Source organism: Rhinatrema bivittatum, chromosome 3 (assembly GCF_901001135.1).
Source record: "Rhinatrema bivittatum chromosome 3, aRhiBiv1.1, whole genome shotgun sequence".
Lineage (NCBI taxonomy): Eukaryota > Metazoa > Chordata > Amphibia > Gymnophiona > Rhinatrematidae > Rhinatrema > Rhinatrema bivittatum.
In genome coordinates this window covers 262,308,606-262,331,051 of record NC_042617.1, presented here as the reverse complement: position 1 = coordinate 262,331,051, position 22,446 = coordinate 262,308,606, and the positions used below count along the sequence as shown (strand labels likewise).

Below are 22,446 nucleotides of genomic sequence, written 5' to 3'. Positions count from 1 at the left end.
AGGTCCATAAACAAGTAATAGCAAGACATACTTGGAGAATTCCACCTCTTATTTCTGGAGGTGAGCAATATGGAATGAATCTCCTCTTTAGGATCTGCTGAGTGCTTCCAAGTGAGCCAGAGTGGACACTTTTGGAACCAAGATACTGGGCTTGATGGACCTTTGCTCTGATCCAGCATGGAACTGCCCCGACGCTGTAGCCTAACCTCTGCTTGGGGGGGGGGGGGGATCGTTTCCTCGCACCATCCGCATGGTGTTCATGATGGCGCCGGCATTGTGCTACCGGCACCGTGAGTTCCTTTAACGGCGGCGCCGCTGATGATGTCATTCCCCCGGCTTGGCTCAGCGTCGGGAGCGGTGACATCATCAAGGCACGCCCGACGCCGGGTCACCGAATTGGCCCAGGGGAGCGTGTGATGCCGGCGAGGGGGGAGGGGGAAGGTGTGGCCGACGGGCAATTTAAATCCTGCCGGCTCCCCTCAGCGCTGCCTCTTCCTCATCAGCCCCGAGTGGAGCTGTTCTTGGAGCTCTGCCCCAGCGGGGCCTTTCAAGTCCTGCAGCTGCCACAAGTTTTATTCCTGCTTTGGAAAAATTGGAACGGAGGCAGCGTAGATGCTAGTCAAGTTTTTAGCTGTTCGCACAGTTTATGATTGCAGCGCATCCCCGCTTCCCGTTGTCATGCCGGCAAACCCGTCCATTTTACGGTAGGCTGAAGGAACTGCATTCAGGGCCAAATGCAAGGCTAAAACCACTTGTTCAGAGCTGCTTAGATGGACACGCCAGACAAGGAATATAGAAGGTAAGTGAGGGGACTTAAAATTAAGGCAGGTAAAGCCACAAAAAAAAAAAAAATCTTATGTTCCGGGGAAGCGAAAACCCTTTTATGCTGAAAGCATGAACCTTGAAAGTATTGCCTACTGCTACTTTTGGCCAGCTCCAGACTCTTCCCCGATCAGAGGTGTCGCAGGCTCCCTTCATGGCTTTACCGAGCTGTGCTTGGACCATTCTTGGTCCGGTTCGAATCTCCCTCCCCAGGGGAGGAGATTTGAAGGCAATTTCACAGCCATTTCTCGGTTTCATCCTGTCTGCTAGATTCATGTACTTTGGACCCAAGATGATAGTAAGGGTATGGGCTGGGGAGTGTGCAGGGGGACACTGGATAGCTAAGGGAGACAAAAGGGAGCGAACCTGGTGACTTGCTCTGCTTCCTTTCTTCTGGCCATGGGGCACGGTAAGCTGCATTGCAGTTATCCTGCGCTCTACCCATGGTAGGCGGCCCGGCCGGTTCACTTTCCCCTCACTTAGCTCCTCTCCTGTTCATGAATTCCCCCACTTGGCCTCCATCGGAGATTTCCTTGGAGCCCCTCTCGTGTGCTCGTCGTCTCCAATCCCCATCACCCCCCCCCCCCCCCCCCCCCGTGGGCACGTACAGTTACGAGTAGCTTAGACGGCAGCATCTGTTGCCACCATAGAGTGCCTCACTTAGGCTCCTGTTTTTGCAGGCTGAACCTCAGCTTTCATCTCCGTAGCCTGAGCTGCAAGTGTTTTCACAGCTCCTTACCCACCAGTTCCATGGAGCTTAAACAGGGGCTTGTGCCTAGCAATGCAGCTGTTTCTCTTAGTCCACACCCTCAGCTTATATGGCATCTGAGTGGGTAGAATCGCTTCCGGACCAGGTCGCACCAAACCCCCCCCCCCCCCCCCCCCCCCCCACCATCACCAACACCTTTGCAGCATGGGAAGGACGGCGGGTGTACCCTGCCCTCCCCAACTCGTCATGAGTTGTGTAGCTGAGGCTCTGGGATGTATTCCGGCTCCGTAGGGGTTACCAATGCCGCATTTGGCACAAAGCAATGTATATGAAAACACGCTAAACAGAATCAATAGTGTTCACTGTTGCCTCCAGTAGGTAGTTTGTTGGTTGAGAATTAGGTGGAAACCTAGATTCTGACTTGATTTCTGGGGCAGGGAAGAGCAGAATTGCATGTCCCTAGTTTACCCTATGTGCTTCCTATATTTCGTATCGTCAGACTGTCTCTGTTTGCACGACAGTAACATTTTAAAGCTGCAAGGCTACAGTTTGAAAGTGAGTGAATGATTCTTTATAACATTTCAGATCTGCAGTTTAGGGGTGTTGACTTAAGATCATGTTGTCATGGAAGGGTGATGATTTAGATGAAAGCTGGGTGTATATTGATATAGCTCTAGTGACCTGCCGTAGAATCATAGCTATTGTAATATTTTATTTCCAAGCTTAAGAAACCATGGATATATAGATTTCAAGTAGTGCAGCAGAGATAGAAGTGCGAGTGTTTTTGTGCGCCTGCATGCAGTTCTGTTTAAAGATATATAGTTCTGCAAATGTGTTGTATGAAAGGAGAGAAGGTTAGCATTCCCCTTGATAAGGATGGAAAAGCTCCTCATGGCCTTTACATCGCGCATATGGTTAAGGCATTGCCACTTACTTCGTGGCATCTAACCAAGTTCTGGCGCATATGTTGTTCATATGCATTTGGCATTACAGGGTACAGTTTGGCATTCTTTTCCCTGGGTTAGAGCAGGAGGAGCGAGATTTTTGACCCACATGGCCTCATCTATGTGGAGTGCCTGCATTCGCAAATATAACAAAGTGAAGGAATGTCTCGCTGCCAACCACTGGTCCGGTCACCAGGTTTTAGCGGACATTTTGATTACCTACAGGGATTTCCCAGAGACATGGTTCGTTCATGCCTAGCTGCCCTGGCTTTCGTGAAACGCGGGCTGTGCAGATTAGTATTTGTAAGGGGACGTGACAATCTGCTCCCGGAGTGCCATTGTTGGTAGTGAAAAATTAACATGTCTAGGAATACAAATCAGTTCCTGCCTAAATCGGTGTCGCAGTAGGTGTCTGTGTACAGCAGAGGGACGCTAACGCTAGAACTTTCTGTTCATTTGTGTTAAGATTTCTGCAGCATTTCCCACTCATGGCCAAATACTTTCTCTGATGCGAGGGGGAACTGAGATAGCTGCAGAAAGTTGGCTGATTCGTAATTTAATATTTTCAGGTGAAGAAGAAATGCGCTTAGAAAAATCATATCTTTCCCCTCCCCTTCTTGTTTGCAACTAAAAATTCAATGTTTGGTTGTCGCTGGCATGACAATGGTTTACGCAAAATAGAGCACTTCAGAACATATTTAATGCCGTCTGCCTTAAATTGCAGGGTCAAAGTGCTCATATGGATATGTTGTAAGTCTTTTTGCATTTCAAATTTCCTTGAAACGAGCCATATTGAGAAGTACCTTGCTGGGGTTATCCAGGGACTTCCCTTCCGGGGCTATGGCGCCCCCTCACCTCAGCACCCTTGACCTTCACTTACGGCTTTAGTGTATCTTGCCTCATTAGCAATAGGCGAGCTCGAGACAATACTCTTACGGGTTGCATTCGCGCTGCCATGCTAGCAAGTTTAAGTGCCATCACATAATGCATCACAGCTACATGGCTTAATGTGGGGATCACATTATAGCTAAGATTAACACTCCAGCCTAAGACCAAGCAAAGGACCCAGCCCTACGCCCAAAAAGGGTCGGTTTGTTTTGCCTCATCATGATAGATCCCCATTCAGCAGTTACCAGTTTTCAAGAGAACCCTCATGGAAGAAGGGTTTCATAACAAATATTGCAGCGCTCACTCCTTCCACGTTGGAACCTATCCCTTTGTCTCCCACATGCTGTTATACAGCAGATGGGTTGATGAGGCCGGGTGCTGACTCCATCAAGGCCCAATCCCTGGACATGTCTAATATATTAGACATGTCTAATATATTAGACATGTCGGTTCACCTTGTTGGGCGCATGCCAAAATTTAAGTGCTCCTTCCTTTTCACTGCTGTTGTCCGATGTCTTTCGACATGAATAGTTGGCCACTCACCCATCATGCACGCCTGGAAAATGACCAAGTGCAGGAAATTTGGACTGGACCATCAAATGCCTCATTCAAGGCAGCATGCAATGTCACTAATTCTGGCCCTTAATGCAGTTGGGAAGAGCGAGTCCAATAGCAGGCCAGTTAGCGACGACATGGTCCAAGGGCCTACCCTAGACCGGTCAGCGCGACAGGAGCCAGCAGTTGGTGTTATGTCAAGGAAGCTTGGTGCGCCAGACCACGGGACTTCAGCTAGAGGTTGTTCACCCTGGAACTTCACAGCTATCTTTCCGTTGTAGTCGGCACGCGGCAATGCAATGGTGGTCCAGTCAGCGAACGAGCAGTCTTCCGGTAGCCCAGCATCGGAGTTGGGTGGCGCACGAGCATTGTGGCGCGAGTGAGGCATGTTCCTGGAATGTGTGGTGACAATGTGGAATTGCTCGCTTCACAAGTGGAGCTGAGCATTAGAGAGGTACCTAGGCAGTACTCAGTCGGCTGTGGTCCTATCTGAATCGGAGGGCTTACTGCATTGTGATACTGGGTTCCAAAGAGTATGCATAGTACACGCTGTACAGCAGGAAAATGTTTGCATCAGCCACTTAAAACGGGAAACGGAGTGTTCTGCCCAGGGCAGCAAAGGGCGACTGCGAGCTACATTTTTTCCAGATTGCTTTGTGAGATACGTTCTTCTGGGTGGCCTTCGCACTTGTAGTCCTTGCGTCAGTGTGTTGCTGAGCCTTTGCAGAGTGCATTATAGCTGCGAGGCTTGCAGTCAGGAGGACGTCAGTGTCTTGAATGGTAGGCGGGTGCAGGAGGGTCCTGCTGCGTGGTGTACCACCTAGGACCCCTCAGGTGCAGGCTGTCATTACCCCTCAGGCCATGAGTACTGCTGTCAAGCCCAGGGATTAGGCCTTGACCGACAAATGGCCAGACACATCTCTGAGGGGCTGTGGAGGGTCATGCTGCATGGTGGAGTCCCCAGGGCCCTTGTGGTAAAGGCGGTCACATGGGGACTCACAGGTAGTAATACCCTGATTTGGGGGGGGGGGGGGGGGATGCAGCCTTGATACCATCTCTTGGTGTTTGGGCGCTACCGTCAGACCCGGGGACAGGGGCCTTCTTGGAAAAACAGCTGGACATGTCTGTGAGGGGCTCTGGAGTGTCCGAGGACTACCCAGGACCCCTCTGGTGCACATGGGGACTCAAGGGTATCGATACCCTGATCAGTAGGCATGCGGCCACGGGTCACCCCTCGGCGCTTGGGCCATTGCACGCTAAGGTCAGGTCCAGGGATTGGGCCTTGATGGATAAACGGCTGATCAAATCTGTGAGGGGCTCCAGAGGGTCCTACTTTGTGGTGGACTGGTCAGGACCCCTCTGGGGTGGCTGGAAGGGGGCCACCTCTCGGCACTTGAACCACGGCACACTGGGTCAAAGAGGCATGCATTGGCACCAGCTCGGGGCCATGCCGCACCCGGGAAGTGCGAGCCAGACACCGCCTCGCTTGATCATTATTCACCTTGGGGGGCAACGATTTAGGCAAGGGTGTCGGCGTCACTCTGATGACACAATAAGGAAAGACCTGAGCCACCTCGCTTCATCAGCATTTGAGACATAAATGGGTGGAAGGACATTATGCAGATTTATATGCTGCGAACGGAGTACACTTGTTGAACTTGGGAAACATCCTGTTTCTTTTAAGCTATTCAGAGGCTATTCACAGGTCTGATGCATGAGCCATAGCCGTTTGTTTGGGGAAAGCCCGCGCATGCCGGGCCCCTGTGGTGGCAGCGGTGACAGTCTGGGAAAGCATTTGTAAATACTGAAGGCATTAAAAGGAAGGTGGGAGGTGCTGATATGTACAAGAGAGGCCTAGGGACCACCACTCGTTTGCCATGGATGATCAATGTCGGGCCCTGGGTGTTTGGGGGCCTCGACTCTCCGAGAGCTGGATATGTAGGGAGGGGCTCCGGCGCGGCTTGCTTTGTGACAACCTGGCTATGATCCCATCCTGTGTTTGGCAATCTCCACGCCTGTCCAGGGGCTCGCTGAGAGTGAAACCCTGCGGTTCCGCTTGAGCAGAAAATCAGCGTTACTGGCACCTGCCCATTAGCAATGTGTAGAGAAATTGACCGGACTTGGCGCCTAGATTAGACTCCCCTGTTAAGGACTCTTATAAACTGCTATGGCCATTGCATCCAATTGTGTCCTGTTATTCCTTTGTAATCATTGGCGTCCAGCTAGGCTGGGTGGGGGCGGGACAGAACCAAGGGTGTCCTGGCTGCCCGGTTAAACTAAGAGTCCTGCCTTGTATCTAAGCAAACACAGCAGTAAGCAATCCCTTCTTTGTTTCTGGCTTTGTTTAATGTAGTAGGGCCTGTTTCAGCTACTGGGCTATCAGTCCACATGTGATTAATCAAGCATTTTGATATGTTTTATTCGGAATTAATGAAAGGTCAAACCAATTTGGGCTGTTACTCAGGAGTCTCAAGAGAAGCACAGTGCGACATTACAAGCAAATATGTATATTAGCAATTTCATCTCTAAAATGCACCATATTTTGTTTCTGTGGCATTTAAAATTTAAACCCAATCAGCATCAGAGAAAAAATATAAGGGATATTGGTTTTCAGTCATCCATATGTAATCTTAATCATCAGGTTTGATACTGGATGCTTTGCTGCTAGGTGAAACATTCCTGACATAACACCATTCAGTGTCTGACTGTTGTATTGTACAGGGAGCAATTTTGCCCTCAGGCAACCAGTTGGGGTTTTTTTTTTTAATTTTTATTTTGTATATAAACTTGAAAAACATTAAAATGAGGAAGACCACACTCTCCAGCATGAGATTCAAACAACCTTATTTTATTTAACTCATACATAATCCTACATTTTCCAATAAACTGAAGTTGGATACTAAAGAGAGAAGTTTTACAATTTTATATTTATGTAGGTATGCACAGGTAAAATATGCCAGATTTTTAAATTAAGACAAAAGAGTAAAAATAGTACAGAATATAACTTTGCAAAACTAATAAAGAAAGACAATCAAGGAAAGAATAAGAGTAATCATCATGGCATACAACTTTTTCTTTAACTCCAGGATCATTTTATTCTTTTTTTGTTCCATGGTATAAATTTCCCAGACTTTATAGATCCAGATTAAGATATTCAGTGGGTTAGAATTTTCTCAGGGGTACTGGGCAGCATCATGCTACTGTCCAGGAGGTCAGTCTACTCTTCCAGGACTCCCCCCCCCCCCCCCCCACAGCATTTTCAGGTCTGTGGCAAGGGGCAGGGAGGAGGCCAATGCCAGTGCCAGTCCCACAGCAAAGGTACAGTGCTCTCATAACTCATAAGTGGGGCTGGCCGTGTCGTCAGAATAGATTGTGCAGCCCCCCACCCCCCTCCCCCTTTGATCCTACTTTCTCCCTCTATCCAGAGTCATCTTCCTCACATCATGTTCTTCCCTCCTTTATCCTGGGTCCCTTCCCTTCACCTATTTCTCTTTCTCCACACTGGCATCCCAGATTGTTTTCCTTTGCCTCTTTCCCTCCCCCACAGCTCCTCCCTGTTGTCCTCACCATCCAGTCTGGCTACTGCTGTCCCCATGATACAGATCCTCTCCACCTGATCCCAGATTGGAAGGGTAAGGGGTAAAGAGCGAGAAGCCAAGCCATATTAACATTTCTTACCACATCCCTGTCTTCCCAGATATACCAAGAAGTCTCGTTTGCCCTAGTGATCCTCCAATTTCTCCCAGAGCAAGCAGGATGGTAGACCTCACAGATGAGTGACATCAGATGGAGCCCTGTCACGGAACACTTTTGTCAAAGTTTCTAGAACTTTGACTAGCACACTGAGCATGCCCAGCATGTCACCAACCCCGTGGCCACACAGGGTCCCCCTTCAGTCTCTTTTTTTTTTCCACAGAGCTGATGCCTCGCAGTTAGTGGAGCTCTGTGAGAGCTTTTTCCTCACAATTTACTCACTGAACAATTTGAAGTTTTTCTTCAGGTTTTTTCCTGCTCCGGGGTTCCCCATCACGAACCGATTCCTCTGGCGCTCGGTAGTCTGTTTTTGCATTTTTTGCTGTCTGTTTCCGAGTGTCTACCAGCCAGTGGCCAATGGCCACCGACCGCACACTGCCCATTTTTGTCATGGCGACTGGTTTTCAGAAGTGTCCTGAGTATCCGCGGACTGTGTCCATAACTGACCCACACGATGTTTGTGACCTGTGTCTCGGGCCTTCCCACGACGTCCAGTGTCCCAGCTGTGCTCAGATGGACCCCCAAAGGCTGGCGCACCTGCCTGGACAAGATGGAGCACTTATTTGGTTCCAAGCAATCTGCTCCATTGACACCGGTACCAGTAATGTTGAGTCCTGGGTATCAATCTGACTCTAGACTCTCACCTTTGATGCCCCACCGAGAGGATCAGGGAGCGGAAGATCGCCCCTCACCAGCATCAGGACACTCGAAGACTTCTTCATCATTTTCCTTTGCACCGGAGAAGGACAAGCACCATGGGAATGATCAACATAAGGGGCTAAATTAATCCTTTCCCTTGTTCCATTGAAATGGCTTCTGCAAAACTATCCATCATCACTATTAACCCTCCAGCAATATTCAAGTTTTGATTATCCTCCTCCCCACCCCCTTTCTCTGTCACCATTCAAAACATACTTCTCTTTTTCCATCTCCCACTCTGTAACATAAGAGGGGGTTAAGGAAAAGCTAAAGAGGGACAGGTGTGTCTGCTTACTATTTCCCCATGCTTATAGTCGGTGGTTCTCCATCTTTCTTCTGTCGGGACACACCTGACAAATGATGATCGCAGGTGTGACACAATGAATGCAAGAAGGTCATGGGGATAAATATAAATATATACTCTGCAGCCACAGGAACTCACCAACCTCCAATAATGGACACAGAGCAGAACTTGGACAATCCCCATACAACTCACCATATAAAAAGAAGATATTCTGATTTTGGTGTCATCTCAGTAAGAGCAACACAAACTCCTACTACTACCAGGTGCAATAGCCCTTCTTATGAAAAGACAGTTTCTCGTAGGACAAGCAGAATGGTAATCCTCACAGATAGGTGACCATGACCCTATCCTCACAGATAGGTGAGCATGACCCTATCCGCACGGCCTCACGGCGTCCCTCTTCAGTCTCGTCTTTTCCACGAAGCAGTTGCCTTGCGGTTCTCAGAGCCCTCTCCAAAATATTCAAAAACTTTCTTTTCATTGAGGATTTCTCCTCTGTTTTTCCTCCATGCTGGGTCCCTCTTTGCTGTCGGTTCCCCTGGTGTCTTGGTAGGTGTTTTTCTCATTCTTTGCAGTCAATTCCAGAGTGTGTCTACTCCCGGTGGCTGCCGGCCATCGACCGCTCGCCGGCTTATTTTCATGGCATCTTCCGGTTTTCGTAAGTACCCCCCGTGCCCGTGGACCATGTCTCTCACTGATCCTTATGAGGTCTGTATCCTCTGGCTTTGTCAGGACTATGGCAGAAGCCATTCTTTTTCAAGTCCTCACAGAGAGGATGCTTGCCACAGAATGCTGGAGGTCCTCCAGTTTGTGGATGTCCCTGCAGCACTTCTGTTGTTGTGCCTGTTGGCACATGGTTAAGTGCTGTGGGTTCTGTTTTTGCCGCAGGTAGCCGATAGCTTGGAATTCACCCATCTGTGAGGACTACCATCCTGCTTGTCCTAGGAGAAAGCAGAGTTGCTTACCTGTAACAGGTGTTCTCCTAGGACAGCAGGATGTTAGTCTTCAAAAATCCCGCCTGCCACCCCACAGAGTTGGGTTCTCCATCATTTTGTTATTTTAGAGAATATCATGGATCAGGATGGCTACTACCTCCTTCGGTCCCAGAAAACAACATGGAAGCCGATCCAATGTAGCAGCAATGTAACCAGAACAAAATTAGATCGGTGTCAAGAAATACTTTGAGGTAAAAACCAATGCAACCAGAACATGATCCTGACACCGATCTAATTTTGTTCTCCTAGGGCAAGCAGGATGGTTGTCCTCACAGATGGATGAATACCAAGCTATCGGCTACCCGCGGCAAAAACAGAACCCACAACACTTAACCACATGCCAACAGACACAACAACAGAAGTGCTGAAGATGAGAACGGGAGGCAGCACGAACTAGACACTAGACCCTAGGTAGGGAGAGTTGGGTTCTTATGCTTGGAACAGATTACAGAGAACAGACTGGCCAAAGGTACTGTCATGTCGACCATCCTTGTCCAAACAGTAACAGGTGGCAAACGTGTGCAGGGAGCTCCACGTCGCAGCCTTGCAGATCTCAGCGATGGGGATTGCACAAAAGTGCACCACGATGCTGCCATGGCCCTAACTGAGTGCGCCTTGACGCGGCCTCCAAGCGGAAGGCCCGCCTGCTCATCATAGAAGGATATACAGTCCGCCAACCAGTTGGAGAGGGTTTGCTTGCCCACCGCAATGCCAAGCTGTTCTTATCAAAGGAGACAGAGTTGCATTGACTGCCTATGGGCCGCCGTGTGCTCAAGATAAAAGTCAAGAGCACGCTTGTAGTCCAGTTTGTGCAGAACCCGTTCACCCTAGGGGAATGAGGCCACGGAAAGAAGGTGGACAAAACGATGGACTGATTGAGATGGAAATTATTCACAACCTTAGGCAGGAACTTAGGGTGAGTGCGTAGAACTACCCTGTCTTGAGAGAATTTCGTATTGGGCAGATACATCACTAACGCCTGAAGCTCACTGCCCTTGCAAGCAGAGATGACCGCAACCAGGAAAATGACTTTCCAGATGAGATGTTTAAGCTTGCAGGAGCACATGGGCTTGAAAGGAGGCTGCATGAGCCATGCTAGTACCACGTTAAGGTCCCAGGATATAACAGGAGGAAGCAGAGGGGGGCTTTAGTTGCAACAGGCCCCTCATGAAGCAGCCCACCAAGGGCTGCACAGAAATGGGTGTACCACTTATCCCCGGTGATAAGCGTTGATAGCACTCAGGTGGAAGCTGATCAAAGTGGTCTGTAGCCCAGACTCGGAGAGTGACCACAAATAGTCCAATAGTTGCAGAGTGGGGCACGAGAAAGGGTCTAGGCCCTTCATCCCACAGCAGATGGAGAACCTCCTCCACTTCAGCCAGTAAGACTTCCTGTTGAAAGGCTTTTGGGAAGCCACCACTACCTGCGACACAGTATCAGAGACGTCGATGGACTGCAAGACTACCCTTTCAACATCCAGGCAGTGAGGGCCAGCGACCGGAGGTTCGGGTGGGGCAATTTGCCCTGATCCTGTGTAATCAGGTTGGGGGAGGTGCCCAGACATATGGGCTCCTGGATCGATAGGTTGCGCAGGATCGGGAACCAGACTTGTCACGGCTAGTATGGGGCAACCAGAATCATGGTGCCGCTGACCTGCTGGAGCTTCACGAGAGCCTTCCCCACCAGCCTCCTTTCCAGCAGTCCCACATAAACCATTTGTAACTACATAGGGATTTTTCCCCTATTTTATATACTCCCCCCCCCCCCCCCCCCAACATACCCAGTCTGCAGAGCTGACAATATGCAGCAGTTTTTAAGAGGGAGATTTTTAGCACATGCCCTGCCCCCCATCGCCAATTCCCAACTCTGTGCTTTCCACTTTCCTGCACTGAATGTCTGGAATAGACTTGGGTTGGTGTGACATGCTCCTTCAAATTCAGTCTAAAAATCCACCTTTCTGAAGCTGCTTTTAAATATTAACCCCAATTTATAATGCGGTCTGAGCCCCAGGTGAATTAAAAATTTAGGTACATTTGGTAGGTTCCTTCCCCCAGGGGGTCTTATAGTCAAGAGCCTTATTTATGAAGCATTTTTCCTACAAGCACAGGATGGGAGAAAAAAACGCAGTAAATCAGTCCATAAGTTTGTACCTGGGGCAATGAAGAGTGAAGTAGCTGTAGGGGGCAACTGACATTTATTTATTTATTTATTTATTTATTTATTTATTTATCTATTTATCTATTTATTTTAAAAACTCTTCTATACCGTCGTTAAGTTAGAAAACCATCACAATGGTTTACAGTAAGGCACGATAATGAAAAAAGAGTGGTATAGCTTACAACTTAATCATGTGCCATCATAGTACGGTAACAATTTAATACAATAAACTATGTGTGTAAGTTAAATTTGTAGATGTTGAATATGGAGGCATAGAACACACTTGAGGCAGCTTTCATCGCAGGCAGCAAAAGGACTGGAGCACACTTTGGCGCTCTCCTTTATTGTACATTCATACAAAGGCAGATGATGTGTCATTACATGATTGGCTACTTTCCCCATAGCAACAGACGAGTCCCTACACTATTGGTTTTGGCTCAGGGGGTGTGCACGGATCATCTCATTGGCTGCTGAAATCTATACCTCCTGACTTTGTCCTGCCTCTGACTAGGGAACACCCAGCCCCTCTTTCAGGCTAACAGGATTAATTATAAGCCAGAGAAATACATGAAGTCAGGTATCCTTTCCTAGGCAGAGACTTAAGCACAAGTGATGCTTTTATTCAGGCAAATGTCAGGGAGAAGGGAAGTTAGTGTTTAAACCCTGATGAAAGGGCTTGCTGGCAAGCGCATATTTCCCACAGTATGTTATGATCATATTAGGCGGTTTGAATTTACTTCTAGTTTGGTGCGTCCTTATCGACCAACTGTTTTTCTCCATATCTTTTCTCCTTCCTTCCTCCCTCCATCCCCCAGACCTGTCCCTCTCTCTCTCTCTCACACAAACCAGTCACCCAGCTCGATCAGTCTCTCTCTCACCCACCAGTCATCCCTCGACTAGACTGTCACATACCATTCAACCCCCAATCCATCTGTCTCTCTCACATACCAGTCACCTCCCTGACCAGTCTCTCTCTCTCTCTCACACACACACCCCAGACACCTCTCCCACAAGCAGTCTCTCTTATCCTAGCCCCTCTCCTTGCCACCAATATTCATGTCAGATTGGAAGATTAGTGTAGTCGCATAAGTAGCCTGTGAATCTGTAATCAAGCAATAGCTCTGGAGCAAAAATCTATTGCTGCCAGTACCCTTCTCTCTAGCCTTCCCCTGACTCTGAGTGCCTCTTCACCAGGCCACAGGGTAGGAAGGAGCCAGAGGCATGAGCTTTTGTCCCTGTAGTGCTTCTGGCAAAATGGAATCTGCTCAGTATCTTCCACTCCCCACTTCTGGTTCAAGCGCTGCAGTGCTGCCTCCGTTTGCCTGTTTCTTCAAACCCTTGCCTCTCCTTCCCTCCCCCCAGATTCTGGTCTAAATTTCAGCTCATGTTCTCATCTCTCGTGCTGGGGCTGGTCTCCTCCCACTAGTCACCTCCCCTCACAAGAACCACCTCCATTCTCGCACATGGAGCATAAAGTTTACCTAAATTGCTAACTGTTCCGGCAGTGGCAGCAGGCAGCAAAAATTCAAATTTCAGCCTATACACGCAGTGGGGACCTGGTTGGTACCGTCAGCATGTTTTCCTGGGAGTGTAGGAGTCCCGCCCTGCCAGAAGAGTAGAGGAAGTCATCATCGTCCTGCACAGACGGAGAGAAGATTTTTGCCGGCAGAGCAGGTTTAACTTGCAGCTGGCCATAATACACTTCCTGGTGCTTCGCGACACATGACACCCTGGTTGAAAACCGCTGTTCTAGTCTAGCCCCACTGCTGCTGATCTGGCTGCCACAGAGGCAGAGCTGGTGCTACAGATTCTGCAAACAATGCATTTGCAAAGGGCAGCAACTCCATGGGGGCCACATCTCATTCCAGAGTTGGGTCAGTGCCGTGTGCAGTGATGGAAGAACAGCAGCTCCATTTGTCGTCGTCCTCTACACAAGCACCAGGGCCGGTGGAACCACTAGGCAAGGTAGGCCCGGGCCTGGGGCGCGCAAGCCTTATGGGACTGATGGCAACGAGTGGCGGCAAGGAGGAGGAGTAGAGTTTCAGCTGCTCGCGGCCCAGCATGATCGGGGCCAAGATCGGAGGATGCGGCGCAGCTGCGAGCAGCACCCAACCTGCTAGCAGCCCAGCTGATAGGGGCCGATATCGGGGTGGCGGTGCAATGGAGGAGGACCAGGGGAGGTTTTATCTTGTTGAGTGTGTGACCGAAGTGAGGGATTCTGCTAGCGTGTAGGTTCCATGTAGGGATCTGTCGCAGTCCAGTTTGTTCTGTTTTCTCAGTAAGAGGTGTATTAGTATTCTAGGCCCGGTGTAATTTTGCTGTGCTGCCTTTTCCCAGGGAAGGTTTTGTTGTTTTGGTATGGAAGGTTTGTTTCGTAGGTGCTGGGTGATTTTATTTATTTATTTTTTTTTTAATTTAAGAGGATTTTGTATTTCATAAGAGTACCTAGAAGTGAAAAGAGTTTGCATTGCAGTTACTCAGTTAACACCAAAATTTGAATACTTTTGTTGTATTATGAGTTATAAGGGGGCAGGAGAGTTTTGGTGAGAACTATTTTATCTGAAAGAAATTATTATGTAAAATATTATGGTATTTAGTTCAAAATGAACCAGGGCCTCCTATACTGAATTTACATTTTGGGAACTGCAGAATTTTGTTGACTGATTTGACTTTTCTGGTGCATAATTAATTCTTTTGTTTGCAGGACATACCTGGCATCCCTAAGATTTTTGTATTGGATCTGACATATTTTGTGTTAAACTTTAGGCCTTTATGAAAAATAACTGGGGCTGACTTTAAGGTTTTAGTTTAATCCTACATTTAAGGAGCCTAAAATATGGATGGCTACAGGGGTAGAGTAAAGGCAAGGAAAAAAAGTTATGGCTTAGCTTTGGTTTTTAGCTCTAGGCACCTAATTTAGGACTCTAAATCAAGGCAAATGAATAGCAGGCCTAAATTTAGGTGACTTTTCATCTGAAAGCATAGGAAGCTTATTTTCAGCTGAACTTAGGTTCCTAAGCATTTAATTTAGGGACCTAAATTTAGGAGTGTGGCTGTTTTTGAATAATGCTTTTAAGTATATTTTATTTATTTATTTAAAGCTTTTTTTTATACCGGTATTAGTGGTTACATCATACCGGTTTACATCAGAACTGAAGGTGGAAAATACATCAAACAGGTACCGGGGATGGGACTACAGAGAACAAGAGAGAAGTAGCCGGAAACTGGCAAACAAGACCAACAGACTGTATAAAATAACAAGTAAACAATGTGACATAACTTTATACATAGGTTGAGATCACGTACTGATGCAGCAAAGGGTTAAAGGCGCAAGGGAACTAATCTGGGTAAGCCTGTTTGAAGAGCCAAGTCTTTAATTTGTTTTTGAATTTGATGGTACAAGGTTCAAGTCGGAGGTTTGTGGGTAGTAGTAGAGGTTTGTGGGTAGAGAGTTTTGAGAGTAAATTACTATAGTTTTTCATGGGAACAGTCCTTCTCTTCCCTTCCAATGAATGCTTGCTCAGTACTGGTGTAGGGAACAAGTGTTCCAGATTCACCCAACAGGAATCTGTTAGCATTGCTCTAACCCTGCCACAACAGCCCCCTATAAATGGGATCAAGACACTCAAAATTATTGCTGAAAAAAAGAAAAACTATTGAAGAGTTCCAGTGGAATCCAGCAGTGGTGGTGGGAAGATGGTGTGAAGTGGGGGGCAGCACAATAATAATTTGCACAGGGCAGCAAAACAGCTATTCCCGGCCCTGCCCTGCCCAGAGGAGGAGCAGCAGAGGAAGAATGGCCTTTTAAACATAGTGGGGCGGATTTTAAAAGCCCTGCGCGTGTAAATCCTTCCAGATTTACGCACGCAGAGCCCTCGCGCGCCGGCGCACCTATAGCCCCGGGACGCGCGTAAGTCCCGGGGCTTTCGAAAAGGGGCGGGAGGGGGCGTTCCCGAAACACTGCTGCGTGTTTCGGGGGCGGGCCCGGGGGCGTGGCGCCGGTCCGGGGGCATGGTCGAGGCCTCCGGACCAGCCCCCGGGACCGCAACACGGGCGGGGCTGCCGGCCGGCACGCGCAAATTTAGGGGGGGGTTTAGATAGGGCCGGGGGGGTGGGTTAGGTAGGGGAAGGGAGGGGAAGGTGGGGGGAGGGCGAAGGAAAGTTCCTAACGAGGCCGCTCCGAAATCGGAGGGAACAGGCAGCACCGCTGGGCTCGGCGCGCACAGGTTGCACAAATGTGCACCCCCTTGCGCGCGCCGACCCCGGATTTTATAAGATATGCGCAGCTACGCGCGTATCTTATAAAATCCAGCGTACTTTTGTTCGCGCCTGGTGTGCGAACAAAAGTACGCGATCGCGTATTTTTTAAAGATCTACCCCAGTAAGTTCAGTACGGATTTTCTCAAGGGAGTGTCTTGTATAGATGCTTCAATGGCCATCCTAAGAAATTTGTCCGGTTTTTAGAAAGGCTGAATAATTCCACGTCACATGAGTGCATGTGCGAGGTTTTATTTTTATTTGATTTCAGTGGAAGGTAGGTGCAGGCCTATAGCACAAAGTAAACTTAGTGAAATTAATACAGAGAGATAACCAGGGCTCTCAGTTTCCCATAGTTCTGCAGCCAGAGAATCTGTGCCTTGCCATGAGATCATGGAAAATGGAGTGGCCAGTTTATGCCTCCCATATTTGACTAATGCAAGCTTAAATGCAGTGGGTGGGTGGACAGGGGCGTGGAGGTAGAGGATGTGCCATGGAAACAATTAGGGAAGAAAGGTGGAAGGGAGAAGGAAAGAAGAAAGCATGTGAAAGAGGAATGAATAGTGTGGATGGGAGGGGAAGGGTGTAAAGGAAAGGAAATGTAAAAACAAAACCAAAATGGAGAATAGAAAGCAAATTAACAAGATGTATGCAAAATTAGCATAGAAAACATGTTCTAAATGAAAATAGTTGAAACATTTCCATTAAAATAAATAGCTTTGTAATTAAATAATGTAAACTAAATGCTAATTTGTTCACAGGTGTTGCTGCAAAATCACAGCAGTCTTTTCTAGCCTTTCCAAACATGGCTGCTCCATGCCGGTTACCCCAGACTTCTTGAAATCCTATGCAGGCACGCAGCCACATTTTGTACACTGGCTGGGTATTCTCCCCTCTTTGGCCCTTTAAAGTTTCATATGTCTGAGCAAACACTAAAGCCCCTTCCCTCATTTCACCTACCTGTTACACACTGCGCCTTTACTCCACATCCAACTTTACTCTCATAGAGCCCTTGTGTCTATCCTAAGCATACTCAAATTTTTCTACTACTAAAAATGTATATGGCTTCTACAAGCTGTATGCAATGCTGTGCAGATGCACATAAGAGACTGAGCCTTCTCTGTGGAGCTTGTAATCTAGTTAAGACAGACAAGACAAATAAGCATTTGGGGAGACTCCGGAAAAAGATTTAAAGTCTCAAAGGTGGTTTAACAGGTGAGGTTTAAGTGAAGACAGGGACCAATTTATTTAATTGGGTAAAACTGAAAGACTTGAATTATTTGCCAAACATATACGGTAATCTATTTAAGAAAAACAGGAAATGGGGTGGGTGGAAGTGATTCCTCATTCCTTATATCAAGCATTTTTGCTAGCTGTAAATGCATTTCAAAAGACACCAACTTTCACACACTTAAACCAAAGAGGAAAAAAACAACACAGTACTGAATACAAATTAGTCATTTTCAGCTTATCTGGAGGAGCCATTATGTATTCCTGGAAAGACCACTATTTTTCACAGCATTAGGTAGCCTGATTTTAAGAAACATCAGACTCCTCATTGGTTAACCACTAACCAATGCTCCCTCCAAGAAGGGACTTAGGTGTGTGCAAACTTTTTTTCATGTAAGCAACAATTTTTTTAAACCAACAGTTTTTGACTGCTAGTGTTAGTTTTGCATTTCTGTATATAGCACAAAGAAAAATGTATGTGAATGACCATGTAAAACCTGTGAGCGATGCCTCAAAATGAATGAGCAATTGCTCACATGCTCTGCTTAGAGGGAACTTATGATTTCCATTGTGTCTGCTCGTAGACTATTCCAGGCATCCACTACCCTGCCAGCAAAGTATTTTTTCATGCCTCTTTTGAGTCTTCCTGTCTGCAACTTCATATCATGATCTCTTGTCCTCTATAGCAAATGTCACCTTTTTGTTCTTTATTGAAGCCTGTAGAAAAATAGAGAACAGTGACTCAACACCTCTTATCGCCAATGTCAAACATATGCAGCTGTAGAAAGAATTTCGTAATCTATAAATTGCAGGTTCTTAAATTGGTATCATACAAGTTGATGGATTAGGCTATTCTGTATATCCCACCACCATTGCTTTATGGCAGGGGTCAGGAACCTATGGCTCGGGAGCCAGATATTGCTCTTTTGATGGCTGCATCTGGCTCGCAGACAAATCTTTAATAAAAAAGTAAAAATCTAACAAAATCTCCCACCCTCCTGACGCCCCCCAAGACCTCCAAAATTAATTTACTACAACCCCCACCCTCCTGACCCCCCCAAGACCTGCCAAAAGTCCCTGGTGGTTCAGCGGGGGTCCAGGAGCGGTCCGGGAGCGATCTCCTGGACTTGGGCTGTCGGCTGCCAGTAATCAAAATGGCGCCGACGGCCCTTTGCCCTCACTATGTCACTGGGGTCGACCAATGGCGGCCGTAGCCCCTGTGACATAGTAAGGGTAAAGGGCCGTCGGCTGCCAGTAATCAAAATGGCATCGATGGCCCTTTGCCCTTACTATGTCACAGGGGCTACCACCGCCATTGGTCGACCCCAGTGAAATAGTGAGGGCAAAGGGCCGTCGGCGCCATTTTGACTACTGGCAGCCGACAGCCCAAGTCCAGGAGATCGCTCCCGGATCCCCGCTGGACCACCAGGGACTTTTGGCAGGTCTTGGGGGGGGGGGGGGGTTAGGAGGATGGGGGGTTGTAGTAAATTAATTTGGCAGGTCTTGGGGGCGTCAGGAGAGTAGGGGATTATAGTAAATTAATTTGGTAGGTCTTGGGGGAGTTAGGAGGGTGGGAGGTTGTAGTTAGTATGGCTCTCACGGAATTACATTTTAAAATATGTGGCATTCATGGCTCTCTCAGCCAAAAAGGTTCCCGACCCCTGCTTTATGGGATGATAAACTGCCTTCAGTATTTGCCAAAATTGGCCGAATATCCCAAAATTTAATCAAATACCGGCACAACACACTGTCTCAGCGATCATCCCTTGTGCACAACTTTAAAAATGAAGTCGCTGGTTACCATAGCTCTTCCAAAGGTAGTATGGCTTCCCAGTATTATCTTGGAAAACTGCCTTCTATCCCAGCCAATACCAGCACAGCACACTGCTTTAACGATCATCCCTTGTGCACAAGCTTTTAAGTAAGCAATCATTTTTATATTCTTTTTACAAAATGTACTAAAAACATGAAAAAATCTTGAATGAAACGATGAAGACTCTATTTGCTATAGCTCTTCCAAGGGTAGTCTGTCTTCACGATCCTATCTTGGGAAACTGCCGATATCCCACCCATAGGAGGTATTTTTTTACATTGAATTAATTGAATTAGGTGACTGGTTCATTTGTGTTGGAATAGTCGAGGCTACTTTATTGAAGCCTGTCAAATATTTCTATCACATCCACCCCTGCCCCTCCTTTCCCTTCTTTCTTCCAGTGCATACATTTTGAGTGCAATAAGCCTCTCTGTGCAGCCTTTGTTTTTCAGGCCTTTTATAATTTCAGTTGCTCTCCTCTGAACCATTTGCATCCTCTCAATGTCGTCCTGATGTTTACAGCCTCCAGAATTGATCACAGCACTCGAGATTGGGGGACTCACAAGTGACCTATATACAGGCAATATTACCATTTCTTTTTCTGCTAATGATAGTTGGCTTTCCCTGTTGCTTCATTACAATTGAGTTCTTGTTCCCTCCCCCTCCCGCCACAAAAAAATTACATCCTTGGGGAGGAGACTTAGATTTACAAGAAATATAAAGGTAAAGATAGTTACAGGAATTGTGGAATGGTGTGCTTTATATACTCTAGCAAAATCGCACTCTGTGTCTTCAGTCAAGCCTTTAACATGGAGAGAAAGGGGAGACTGCTGTTTATTACCCAAGGAAGAAGACTGTTGTGCATTGTGGGGTTTCATGAAGAAAGACTATCATGGGTTGCGGAGGATCTGTTTTATGATTGATAATGGTGCACCTGCTCTGCTTCATATTTGTGCATTTCTGTACTCGGAATGATAGGGAAAGGCAGCAGGAAGATTGATTTTGTCACTGCTATAAAGAGGTATGATTTTCTTCTTTCGGTTAGCTTTGATGCTCTTCAGACCAGGTGATTACGTTTATGTATTGCAAGAACTGTGTGTCAAATACCATGAAGCGAGGATACCAAATTGGATTTCCCATTTGTGCTTCCTCCTGATTGTCTCTGCACTTTGCCATGTTTACCTGATAAATGAAAGTTACTGAGGTCGATCAGAGCTACAAACATCTTTTGCTTTTTGATTTATTTCTGCTTAGATTGAATTTTCACCGAGAACCAGGGAAGAGACATGGGGGTAAAGTGCAACCCAGAATTTGCTTTTCTGTCTTCAGCAAGCAAATGTGGGTTATGCTGAGGGTGTAAAGATTTATAGAATTGTTTTGGTATAATAGCCCATGTCTTTCATGGTTTAATAATCTTGGTTTAAACTATAAAAGTTAGTCTTTCATGAGGAAGGAATCCAGTGGGGAGCAGAATAGAGATTAATGGTAGTTTCAGCAAATCTTTTGATAACATCCCCATATAGGAGGCTCATAAACTGAGTAGGCTATGGGGGATCCCGAATGTGGTTCACTGGATTACAGACTGGTTAAGTGATAGACTGTAGAGGGTAGTAATGGTAAATTGAATTTTGAAGTGCCTCAGTGATTTATCTTGGGGGCTCCATTCTGTTCAGAGTGTGTAATATATATAGATATATAGAGAGATATAGATATATCTATATCTATATATCTATCTATCTATATATATCTACATATATATATATGTGTGTGTGTATTTATTTTGCAGATCATAGTAAGATCCACAAGAGTGAACACCCCAAATGTAATAGGCAGAATCTAACAAAGCTCAAAGAGGAATTGCGTGCTTGGTAGTTACGATTCAATATAAAGAGCAGCATTGTGGATTTGGGATGTAGAAATCCAAGGCAGCAGTAGTCAATGGGAGGTGAGATACTAATAATGCACCATCAAGGGGAGAGACTTTGGGATGATCTTAAGATGATGAAACAATGTGATAATGTGGTGGCGAGATCCAAGGGATATGAGGTTGCATAGATAGAGACCCAAGAAACAAAAGATGATACTGCCTTTGCATAGGTCATTGGAAAGAACTCACCTAATGTCCATTTCTGGAACCCATTCCTCCAAAAGGATATAAATAGGCTAGAGATGGTCCAGAAAGAGGCTATATAAGATGAGGGAATAAGAATCTACATATGACTACCTTAGAAGAAAGGAGAAATGGGAGGGATATCATAGGGACATTTGGATACCTGAAAGAATATATAAATCATGAAGAGGAAGCAAACTTTTTTTCCACAGGAAAAATGCTGTATAACAGGGGTCCACCAAACTTGCTCCTTGAGGGCAGCAGCAACCTAGTAAGTTTTTCACAACCCAGTAAGTTTTTCATGGTTTTTCACAATGAATCTGCATGAGATTAATTTGTATGCAATTAGATCATATGCATATTCATTGTGAAAATCCTGGAAAATCAATTGGGTTGCAGCCCTGAGGACCACGTTTTGGGGACTCGTACTCTAGATCGAGGTCACAGTATGACGTTCCAAGGGGATAGAATGAGAAGCATCATCAGAATATATTTCTTCATAGAAAGAGTGGTAAATGCATGGAGCGGAGGTAGTAGAAACAAAAACAGTAATGGAATTCAAGAAAGCCTGTGATAGGCACAGAGGATCCCTGGTTGTGAAGAGAGAGCCTGAGATCAATGGTATTGTACTAAGAATGAAACTGGGCAGACAAGATGGGTCTAATGGTCCCCATTTGCTGTTATATTCTGTGTCTATGGCAGCCCTGGGTGTCTCTCATGCTGTCTTAGTATTTCCCAGCTGACTGGAAATTCATATGTATGGAGTTCATGAGTGTGGGCGAGGGAATGCCTGCTACCAACTAAGAGTTGGCACAATGACAAAAAGTAGTGGGATGGGAGATAGTATATCATGTAAACATTGAAAAGACACCTTGTACATATTCTTGATTTTCTTGCCTTGATGAACAGCATCATTACAATAATAATAAGTACTAATTAATATCTGCGCCATTTCTGCAACTGCCAGTTAAGTAATGCAGTTAGCATAATTGGTATAGAGCATAGCTCTGTGGCAATGATAAATCACAATCCAGGGCATGTTGATTCTTTTCCACAAAGATATATTGGCTAATTTACTAACTGTGCCCTTCCATGCACTCATCTGCCCTCAGCAGTCTCAAATAATATTAATTAACATTTTTACATTTATAGTTTGTGTTTCTTGATCTCTGATTAAAACGGCATGGATGAGATCAAGCCTGGAGGAAAT

At 46.5% G+C, this 22,446-nt stretch overlaps 1 protein-coding gene and 1 non-coding gene across 5 annotated transcripts in view; both read left to right on the top strand.

The window, feature by feature from the left end:
• PTPRK (protein tyrosine phosphatase receptor type K) overlaps window positions 1-22,446 on the top strand; it is a 1,381,492-nt gene that overhangs the window by 972,451 nt on the left and 386,595 nt on the right. The gene's annotated exons all lie outside the window — the stretch shown is intronic.
• LOC115088905 lies at window positions 2,364-2,488 on the top strand. The gene has a single exon (XR_003855979.1). It is a non-coding gene; the product is annotated as a U6atac minor spliceosomal RNA (small nuclear RNA).